This window comes from Symphalangus syndactylus, chromosome 10, assembly GCF_028878055.3.
Source record: "Symphalangus syndactylus isolate Jambi chromosome 10, NHGRI_mSymSyn1-v2.1_pri, whole genome shotgun sequence".
NCBI classification, from domain to species: domain Eukaryota; kingdom Metazoa; phylum Chordata; class Mammalia; order Primates; family Hylobatidae; genus Symphalangus; species Symphalangus syndactylus.
In genome coordinates, this window is record NC_072432.2 from 30,811,484 (window position 1) to 30,822,845 (window position 11,362).

The 11,362-nt window shown below is 41.2% G+C and overlaps 1 long non-coding RNA gene across 1 annotated transcript; it reads left to right on the forward strand.

The window, feature by feature from the left end:
• Positions 1-2,392: 2,392 nt before the first annotated feature.
• On the forward strand, positions 2,393-7,514 carry LOC134731622 (uncharacterized). The gene is made up of 3 exons (XR_010114051.1): positions 2,393-2,463; positions 3,342-3,436; positions 7,328-7,514. It is a non-coding gene; the product is annotated as an uncharacterized lncRNA (long non-coding RNA).
• The last annotated feature ends 3,848 nt before the right edge of the window (positions 7,515-11,362 follow it).

Sequence of the window (11,362 nt, forward strand, 5' to 3'; positions counted from 1 at the left end):
TTCACTTGTACACTGCTGTCCAGTTTCTCCAACCGTTTATCTTTCTGTGCTTTATAGATAAACATAAATGCTTCCCCTTTCACTTGTCACCATTATCATAGGGTATCTGCAGGCCTTTTTGACATGTCCAATAGTATCTTTACATCAGAGAGCAAAGAATAAGCAAAAAAACAGTGAGTAATGCACATAGGTCCTGGTCCATTTGGGCCATTGCAGGGAATCTGCCATTGGTGCATTCATCCTGCACAAGGGGCATTTTATTACCCTTTGCAGGCATGCTTGCATGGGGAAGTCTGGGCATGCATGGAAAAAAATATGTTGCAGCTGAAGAGGGCTGAGAGGGTCTTTTTTTCTTGGGGACACTGAGTAAACTGTGCTGTGTACTTACATATCCACTGTGACCCATCACATTAAGTCAGGTGTGGAATTTTCCACTTATGACATCATGTCCAGTGCTTAAAAAGTTTTGAACTTTGTAGATTTTTAGATTAGGGATGTTTAATCTGCAGTAAGAAAGTACAATACTTTCTGATTTATTTATAAGAAAACAGATTGATATCATAGAGATAAAAATTTACGAGATGTATTTTAACAGAAAAATATTGAAAATTAGTGAATGCAAGTAAAAACATAAACTTCACGGTTTACAACCAATAACATAGTTTTTCCATGTGGATGTAAATATTATGTATAATAAACTTTTTTCTGATGATAGCCATTAAAACTCAGTGACATCACAAAGTGCTGAACTAAGCTTTAGAATATAACAAGGTGTTATATGTTACTTTGTGTTTACCTAAACCATTAATATTAATGTTTTTTTAGGATAAACATAATATTTGAGAAACAATACATACAAATTGAATTTATTTTAAAATATGGATTTTATAGGTTGAGTATCCCTAATGTAAAACTATAAAATCTGAAATGCCCTGAAATCCAAAACTTTTTGAGTGCAAACATCATGCTACAAGTAGAAAATTCCACACCTGATCTCATGTGAGGTGTTGCAGTCAAAGCAGTTAAAACTTTGTTTCATGCACAAAATGATTTAAACTATTGTATAAATTACCTTCAGGCTATGTGTACAAGGTTGCTATAAAACAAATTAATTTGGTGTTTAGGCTTGGGTCTCATCCTCAAGAGTTGCATATATGTATGCAAATGTTCCAAAATCTGAAAAAAAATCTAAAATTCAAAACACTTCTATTTTGAGCATTTTGGATAAAGTGTACTCATACTGTATCTTTATCTCATCCTTTAGATTTTCTATTAAAAGATAATTAGGACTTTTAGTACAATGGGCACATGTATAAAAATAAATGATCACACTCATTAGATTGGTTATTATTTAAAAAAACAGAAAATAACAAGTGTTGGTGAAGATGTGGAGAAATTAAAACCTTAGTGCATAGCTCATGGGAATGTAACATGAAGCAGCAGTTGTAGACAATAGTACAGTGGTTCCTCAAAAAGCTAAACTTAGAATTACCAAAATTCAGTTTCTCAGTATATACTTGAAAAAATTGAAAGCAGGAACTCAAAGAGATTATTTTGCACCAATGTTCATAGCAGCATTATTCACAGTAGCCTAAAGGTGGTATTGAAAGACAAAATTACAACAAATTTAGTTTAAAGACCTTAATTAGCTTTCATTCACAGTTCAGGAATTGGGCAGCCCTCAGAACCAGAATAGATTCTAAGAACTCTGGGACTGCAAAGTGGTCAGATAACATTTATGGACGGAGAACAGAAGTGATGCATGATCAGCTTAGTTGGTTACAACTCAGTGTTTTGCCTTATTTGAATAGCGGGCCACCTGCAATTAACTGAAGCTCAGCTGCTGTTATTGACTAGAACTGAGCCAGTTGTTAGAAGAGTTTATGTACTCCTAAATTAAGCTTTCAGTTAGTAGTCTGTCTACCAATGTTGCAGTTTGCCACATAAGGGCTCAAGTATAGAGGCAACCTCAGGCCTAAACTTAATTTAACTTAAAAGTAGAAATACCCATGCCCACCAATACATGAATGAAGTTTGGTATAAACATGCAGTGGAATATTAATTTGTCTTAAAAAGGAATGAAATTCGGATACATGCCACCACATGTGTGAAATTTGTAAACAGTATGCTAAGTGAGGTAAGCCCATCACAGAAAGACAAATATTGTATGGTTTCACTTATATGAGGTACCTAGAGTAAGCAAATGCATAGAGACAGAAAGTAGAATGCTGGTTTCCAGGGTCTTGGGGAAGGGGAGAATGGGGAGTTATTGCTTTATAGTTTTTGGTGCCCAGAATGTGGGACCTGAGGAAGGGTGAGAAAATGGAGAACCAAAACCTTTTACTTTTGCTTCTGAGCCTTTTGGTCCTATGACGTTCCTCTTACTTTTTTCAGGAGAGTAATGGCACCTGTCTTTCCTTTTACAATACTGGAAGTGGTCCACACCCATCCCAATGGCCACAGGTGGGTGCATGCATGGGATGGTTGGGTGGGGCAGCTCCCTGCTCCCCCTTCCCTGCTGCCTGGGGTGCATGGCCATGTCTGCCACATGTGTGTGCAGTATTCAACAGCCACTCAGGGCAGCAATAAGCCACAACTGCTGCCAGGGCCTTAAGGCACCCCACGTGGCTGGCTGGCATTCCCTGCCATGCACCATGGAGTCTCCCAGTCCTTGGCCAGGGAGTCCAGCTTTGTCCCCAGCAATTAAGCTTTTCTCCCTGGTGGAGGAATATTTACATAAGAATAAGAAGGTAAGGCCTGGGGACATATGGAAATAGCCACACCCTTAATTATGCTGGAAGGGGTCAAGCCTTGGCTGCATGTAGCACATAATCAAAACAACGTACCAGGTTTTACATTAAAGTTAAAAATTGCTAAAAGTTACCATTATGATGTATAATTGAGGCTGCTGGAAATAGATTTACATGCAAGGTGTGTGAGAACAGTAAAATGTGTTTTTAATAAAAGGTTATAAGAAGGCATAAAAGTGTAAATTCTTGCCTAGGGTTAAATAATTGTTTTAAATTAAGTAAGATGAAGTTAAAAGTTCAAACAAGTGATGGGAGGATTGTAAAAATTAATCTTGCAAAAATTCCACATGTGAACATACTGACTAAATTCAAAGGGTATTATATGGTTTTTCTGTAAATTGAGCATTAAGATAAGCACACAAGGTACTCTTAGGCACTCAACTGCTCTTTACCAAAATTTGTAAAGGGTTATAAGAGGTTTTTGCTTTTTTAAAGTTTCTGAGTCATCATTTTGGTAAAATAAATAATTTGTGTAATTTGGAATTCTGTTTCATAACATCAAATGTTTTAAACCTCTAACATATTTAACAGGCTTCTCAAAATCACACTTCAGTTTCAAAATTGTCTTTCCTGACATCTGACTTTTCGGATGCTTCAGAAGGGCCCCTGGAGTATACAGAAAAGAGGTAAGCAGGATTATTTGACATGTTTCATTACATGGGATTGCCAAAATTGTGTTCAGTCTTCTTTAGGCTATATTTTGGTGAATAATACTAATATATGTTCCAAAATTGTCTGGGGTTTCTAAAATTCTAATATCTGATATATGCTATCAATCATAATTGAAGTTGTTATGTTAAGTTATTGTAAACCACAGAGATAACTAAATTTCTTCATTAATTTTGTTTCTAACTGTAACTACCCTGGACATTTTGTTATTCACAGACAATTGTTGTCTTGTTTTAATCCTTTTCAAAACATTGTTTATAATAAGCTATAGAACTCTGACAAATGTGCTTAAATACAGGTTTCTGATAACTATGTAAATTGTGATATTTGAGTACAGGAGAAATGTACAGGACTCATGAAGAGCTGAATATTTATGAATATCAAGCAAAACAAGAACTAAATTGACTGAACTCGGAAAACTGAAACAATCTTCTGACTTTTGCTCGGAATATTGCTGATCTTTGTTATGTTTTTCAGAGTCAAGAAAACTTATTTTGAACTATTTACAGCCTTTTATAATTGAGTAAGGTATACTCCTGTGAACAAAGTTTGGAGCGTGTTGGTTTCTCTCTGCCTGGTTCCTCTAGAATTTGGAAACTATCTGCGAATATTCTTAACTTATGGCAAGATAGTTGTTTGCATCAGTGCAATAAAATCAATTTTCTTTTGCAACAGAACACAATTGGAGAAACTGGTTGTTTTACCAAGGCTTTGACTGAAAGGATATGCTTCCCTTTAAGGAGTCAAGCTCAACTTGCAGAGCTGATAAAAGTTCCTTAAGAAAAAAACTGGCCTCATACTCTTGTCTACAGAGTTCTTGTACAGGGGTCCTGACCTGTGGTGGTAAAGAGTGTTACTTTCTAACAGGCCCAGGAGCTGCAAGTTTATCTTGGGACCTTAAGAGGAGAATATCACCCAACTCACAGGCATTTGAGGATACAAACCCATGGCTGGGCTCTGCTTTCAAAGATCCTATCTGAGATTCCTTGTGGAACAGAGTTCCATCAAAGCCAATCTAAAAGACCTATGTAGAAATAATTATTCTTGTTGCACTTTATGCAAATAATCAAGCCAAGTATAAGACTAAAGTCTATTTTGCAGATAACTCAGTTCTATCATGATTTTTTTTTTTTTTTTTTAACAAAAATGAGGACTGGAGAGAGAGAAATGTTTCAAAACTTATCATACATTTGTCATTAAATTATAAACTTAGTTGTTTTTAAGTTTTTGGCTACATTTTAGACTAACACTGCTTGTTACTGTGAACCAGCCAGCAATCTCCAACTGCAGCTCAGAAGGAACAAGAGGGATGGGTAATGTAGAAATCTGGGTTGATATTCTAGTTCTGAGTAATTATCCTGTAAATCCTGCCAGGTTATGTGAATAAATAGGATGCCCATCACCCAGAGGTTTCCTTTTTGGGAAAGTAAGACCAAGGGAACTAAACAAAGCCAAGCACAATGCACCCAAAACTTAGCAAGCAAAATTATAGCCACTAGTTATCTGGGCATGTCACAAGACATCCTTTTCTCTCCCTTGTTGAGGGGGCACTCAATTCCACAGTTTCACCTTAGCATTCAGCTTATGATAAGAAGTTCATGCACTGCCCCCGAGACACATTTTTGTCCCAAACTCAATTACAAGCTTTGGGTCAAATCCCAAGGGAAGAAAACTGGATCTGAGGGATCCAGAGGCAGGCAATAACAGAAGTTAAAAGACCCAGTGCAGGTGAGTGTGGCTGATTTCTACTGATTCAGCTAAGCTTTCCATTTCACGGATAAAGGCCATGCTAGTATCCATGGCATAAATGAGGTCTAGGGAATTCAAAGGCTACTGACAGCAGGGGAGATAAGGTGCACATGGGTAAGAGTGAATACTGTCACCCCCCAGACCCCCTTATTAACATGGGTGAAAGCCACTTTAACATCCATGGGTGGCACCCTGTTGGGGTTGCCAGGACATAAGTATTCAAGGAAGGAGGAAAAAGGAATGCCTCACTTTCCCTCCTTCATGTACCCCAAGTATTTGCTAGGAAGAGAAGGCTCCCCTCTTTCTAGATGCGTAGCCATTCATCTTCAATCTGTATCCCTTTTGAATACATCCTGAACCCCTGGGACTCCTTTGAAAAAAAAAGTCTTATTTTTTCCTTTCTCCTTTTCTATCCCCCCTTCACAGTTAGGTAATTGTGTCTCTGTACTACAGGGCACTCCCGTTGGATACATCCTCCAAAGTGGGAAGAGTCAATTTCCCAAACCTTAAACTGGTCGGCTTAGGATTGGGCTCAGGGGAAGGGAACCCAGAAGGCTGACATGCTGGCAAAAGAATAAAAGTTTTTTTTTGTTTGTTTGTTTTGTTTTTAACCAGTCTTTGGTCCCTCTCTTCCTGTGCAAACTGGTAAAAGGCATCAAGAGTTTTGAGCTGTCCTTAGCCCTACTTTGTTTCATTTTGATACATGTTTTCTAATAGCCTAGTTTGTCTGTTCTTGCCTTGAGGTCATCAAACTCCAAACGGTCATGCAACTGGAGCCTGGAACAATGGCCCCTTTTGCCAGGGACCCTTAGAGAGGCCTCTGCGGGAGCTCTGACCGCCATTTTCCGAAAACAGTACACACCTGTCAGCAGGAAGGAGTTAAAATCAGTCTTTGTTCTTATCCTAATCGTTATCCTTATTCTAAGGGCAGTTAGATGTACTTCTTTAGAGTGGGGAATGAGACATCCAAGTAAAAGGGCCTCCCCGGGGAATCCCCAACTGGCCTGCACACTGGGAGGATGGGGTAGGGCTTTGAGAAATTCAGGCTGTTTGCAGCAGGGAGGAGCCTGGCCCCTCCGCTCCTGTTTCTATGTGGTAACCTGGGATTCAGTCTGTGATATGAGGGCCTGTTAACAGGAACCCTTCTCACCTGGCTGTGTAGTTTTTCCTTTTTCCTTTTTGCCCAATAAATTCCATACCCCTCTCCCTTCAAAGTGCCTGCAAAGCTAATATTTCCTGGTCATGTGACAAGAACCCAGTTTTTCCTCCAATAATAGTTAGAGTTTCTATTTGGGATGATGAAAAAGTTCTGGAAATAGTGGTGACTACTGCACCTGTGCTTAATGACACTAGTGTACACTTAACGGTTAAAATGGTAAATTTTAAGTTACATATGTTTTATATCAATAAATCCACTGCAACTTCTGCCTTCCAGGTTCAAATGATTCTCTTGCCTCAGCCTTCCAAGTAGCTGGGACTACAGGCACCCACCACCACGCCCAACCAATTTTTATATTTTTAGTAGATATGGCATTTCACCATGTTTGCCAGGCTGGTCTCGAACTCCTGACCTCAGTGATCCATAATTTAATGAATTTCAGAATTTAAAATCAGCAACTATGGTTTCAAATTCTGGCTCCTCCACTTCCTGACTGTGTGACTTAGGCCAAGTTACTTAAGTTCTATGTGCCTTTATTTCTTCAGCTGATCAAGAAATGATAATTCTTCATAAAGTTTGTAGGAAGCTTTAAAGAAGGGAGGCTTTTGAAACTCCAACAAATTGCACACTTAAATATAAATGCATTTTGGTAAGTCATGATTGTATAAAAGTCCTGCCCAAATTGAGCAGCAGTCTATTTTCTTAAAATTTTAAATTAATAAGAACTAATTAAAAAAAAGTAGAGAAATTAGGTAAAACATGAAGGAAAGAAATCAGCTATAATCCCACTACCCAAACTTGCTCTTAATATTTTATTGTCTTTTAAGCCTTGTTTTCATGGATAGAATTTTAAAAAATATATAGTCATTGTTGTACTGTATTTATAATTGGGCCAGATAGTTTACAAATATAATTTATTTAAGCCATTTCGGTATTTTAGGTTATATTCATTTCCCAAGTGAAAGGGGCTGGGCGGAGACCAAACTACACCGGTCGCAGTCAAGAGATCTTTATTGGAGGTATCGAGTGGCACCACGCAAGGAGAAGGAAGAGAAGAGAGAGAGGGCTGCTGGTGTGCTGGGTTTTATATCCCTTGGGCCTACGTGGAGCAGGCCCAAGGGAAGGCGGGAGATGCTTCTCTCTGATTGGCCCTCCTTTGGCGGGTTCAGACAGTGCCCGGTCAAGGAGGGGAGAAGAACCCAGAACCGGCCCCATCTTAAGGTACGGCGCCATTTTAAGGTACCCCATGTTACCTAACATTCCTCCTTTTTGTTTTCTTAAATGGAGGAAAATGGGCATCATGGTTCATCTGGCTGCTTCTTGCTGAGTGGCGGCACTGTGGGGAGGGGGCACAGGGAGAACTGTCAGAGTTGTGCATGGGGTACAGTATAAGTCCATGAATGTTCCTTGTAGGTATAGGTCTTCTAATGACGTAAGCCAGTTGAGAGGTAAGGAGAGGTTGGTGATGAGCCAGCTATCTGTGCGAAGGCAGTTTAAGAACTGGCAAAAGCGGTAGGCTGTAGGTAGTGGAGCTGTAGTCATTTTGTAGGGCAATCTGCTTTAAGAAGAAAATAAAGAGGGAAAACATTAGTTATGTCTAAGAAAAGGACAGCTATGTTTAGCACCTGGTAGACCTACTTTCGGTGAGCAATGGGGTGTACAACGCAGGCTGGACAGCATCTGGAGGACTGGTACCGGTTGTTTGGTGCGCTGACAGTTAACAGGGCGTGAGACTGTCCCTGGATTCCGCTGTGTCTTCGCAGGTCACCGGGAGTTGATAATTTCTGAGGAGAAGCTGGTTAAATGTTTGGTTAGATATAGAATTAATTTGTTTTTTCATGAATTTGATGAGGCAAGGCAGGAGTGCACAAAAGGCAAGGATGCCCATTACTGGGCCTAAAAGGGGAGAAGCCAGGCTATGAGGGGGGTCTTTAGGGCTTCCCATAAGGAGGTCTGGGACCTTACATCTATTAGTTTTCATTCGATTTGGTTGAGGTTTTTTATGTTGGTTTTAACTACTTGAGACTCATTAATGTAGTAACAGCAATTTTCTTGTAAGAAGATACAAGTACCTCCTTTTTCGGCTGTGAGTAAGTCAATAGCACGCCAATTTTATAGGGTTACACCAGCTAGAGATGTGATTTGGCATTGGAGGGCAGCTAAGGATTGTGCTGTTTCCTTAATGGCATCTTGCATTTGCGTCTGGAAATCTGAGAGTTGGGAAACACTATATCCTAGAGAGGTGGCGCCGAGTCCTGTTCCTAGGAGGGAGGTTGTTAGGGAGATTCCGAGCATGATGGGAAGGAAGATTGCGGCTAGTCTGGAGAGAGTTAGATCTTGGGTGATTGAATTGGTAGGCTTGTAAGCTTTCGGCGAAGGAGAGTAAGGTGAGTTGACTAATGTAGTCGGTATACAGGGGCCGGGTAAGGAGGAGTTTGCAAAAGCTGGTGTTAAAAGCCTCGTGGTAGCTGCTGGTATTGTAGCAAATAGGGAAACTGGAGTTTGTAAGGAGAGGAACATCAGAAATTGTAAAACTATTTGAGGGGGTAGATGACTTATTGGTGGGTATGGGCTCAGCCAAGGGAATGGCGGCAAGAGGGGGCTTGTTGAGGTTGGCGCATAGGAAACAATCAGAAGTGGCGACTTTGGAGGCATTTAATAGGTGTAATCCTTGGTTTAAGAATAACCAAGAGGAAGGTAGGGGGTTTGATTTGTTTGTGAGTCTAGTTGTGATTGTAGCTCGGTCTCTCCTTGGGCAATGTGTTTAATAATTTGGGAGAAGCCTTGTTGTGAGTCAGTCTTGAGGGATCGAGAGATGGTTATGGTTTGTGTGGGGTATGACCAAGCGTTACTGGGGTATATGCCTTCTGTAACATATTGGCCCCAGATGGGGTCTGTGGGGTTGGTGATGTGAATAGCATTTTGTTTGGTGGTGTAATATAAAAGGGTGTGTGTGTGCTAGTTTTTCAGGAAATCCACTGCATGACACAGCTTGACCATGGACAACTATAATTTTGGGGCCATTCGGTTTTGCAGGCTGTGTTGGTTTGTTGGTGTAGAAAGCAGATGGCAAAATGAAACATGTGGAAGAGGGGGTCTCACCCATTTTCTATCATGGAAAGTTTGCGGAGGGGAAGATTAACTGTGGAAACATTAATGGAGCACCGAGTGTGGCTGATAAATTTGGTGTGTGTCCGTCTGTTTAGGTTATATGATTCTTTGACGGTGAAGAGATAGTATGGCTGGGAGGAGGGTTTATTGGTGGATGACAGTGAGGCAATGCAGAAGACGGGAAGCCAGAGAAGAGAACGTGGAAGATGCATGTGGGTGGATAGTTAGTCTTCCGAGATGGGAGGAAGTGAAGGCGTTTTTGAGATGCGGAGTTTGAAGGGATTGTCAGGTATTGGTGTGCAGGTGTATTTGGTGGCTGTGGGAGTGCACAGTGTAATTTGGAGGGGGCCTTTCCACTTTGGGGCTAGGGGTATAGATTGTGTAGAGTTTGGTAAGGAGTAGAACACCCACTCCCCAGGTTTAAGGGGAAAAGAATGTTGCCGTACATGATTTTAAAGGGAGACAACAGGGTAGGTTTTTTGGGAGGACCCGAAGTTTAAACAGGGCAGTGGGTAATAGTTTTACCCAATCTTGGTGTAGTTCTAGGGTAAGTTTGGTTAGAGTTTCCTTAAGGGTGCGGTTTGTTCGCTCAACTTTGCTAGAGGATTGCGGATGGTAGGGGATGTGAAAGTGCCAGGGAATGTTGAGAGCAGTTGCAATGTTTTGTGAGATTTGGGATGTGAACTCGGGGCTATTGTCAATTTGGAGAGAGGAGGGAATTCTGAACTGTGGGATGATTTTGGATAGGAAGATTGAAGCAACTGTACCTGCTCTCATTAGTCATTGGGAAGGCCTCAACCCACCCGGAAAAGGTGTCGACTATGACTAGAAGGTATTTAAACCTTTTTACAGAGGGCATGTGAGTAAAGTCAAGTTGCTAATCGCTCCCTGGAGTGTGTCCCCTAGCCTGGTGAGTCAGGAAGGGTCCTGGTCTTAAGGGGGTTTGTGGGTTGGTTCGTTGGCAGATGGTGCAGGTGGACGTGAGCTGTTTTAGAAATTGTAAGTCGGAGGAGCTTAAAGTGAAGAAAGCACTGAGGAATGCCTTTAGGGCCTGAGGGCCGGTATGGAAAGTGGAGTGAAGGTATGTAAAAGGGCGTGTTTGATGGGTCAGGTGGTTGTGTAGGTGTTAATTTTGTGGGCTGTGGGGGGTCTGGTGGCTCATTAGTGATGAGCATTATGGTGGGAGGTAGAGTTGAGAGTGCTGCTTGTTTGGCCTCTGGGTCTGTTTTGTTGTTACCTTGTGTTATTGGAGAGGAGTTAATTTGGTGGGACTTGCAATGGGCAATCCCGATTTTAGTGGGAAGTAAGGAAGCCTGAAGGAGGCGGGTGATTTGAGTTGCGTTAGTGATGGAGGTTCCTCTTGTGGTAAGTAGTCCTCTTTCCTTCCAGATAGCCAAATGAGAGAGGATGATATGGAAAACATATTTGGAAAGTGTGAGTGAGGTGTCCGCTGCCAACTCGAAAGCTCAGGTGGCTGCAATGAGTTCTGCTTGTTGATTAGTAGTATTGGGCGGCAGAGGTTTTGCTTCTATGATTTGAGTGAGGGAGACTATGGCGTATCCTGCAAGGCGCTGTCCTTGTAAGGAAAAAGAGCTCCCATCTGAGAACCACGTATGGTCCGGGTTGTCTAAGGGCCCTTCTGTATTGGACAAGGTAGAAGGGATTCCAGGATTTCAATACAATTGTGTTGGGGGGGTGAGGATTTATTGGGAGGAGGGTGGCAGGAGGGGAGCACATGGTTGAAAGGAAAGTGTGGGGTCGTGTAGGAATGAGACTAGAAAAGAAAGTATACAGCTTTTATACCTAATGAAAGGCCTTTGGAGATTGGGCAAGTGTAGGGCTGGGGCCTTTAGTAAGGCTTGTT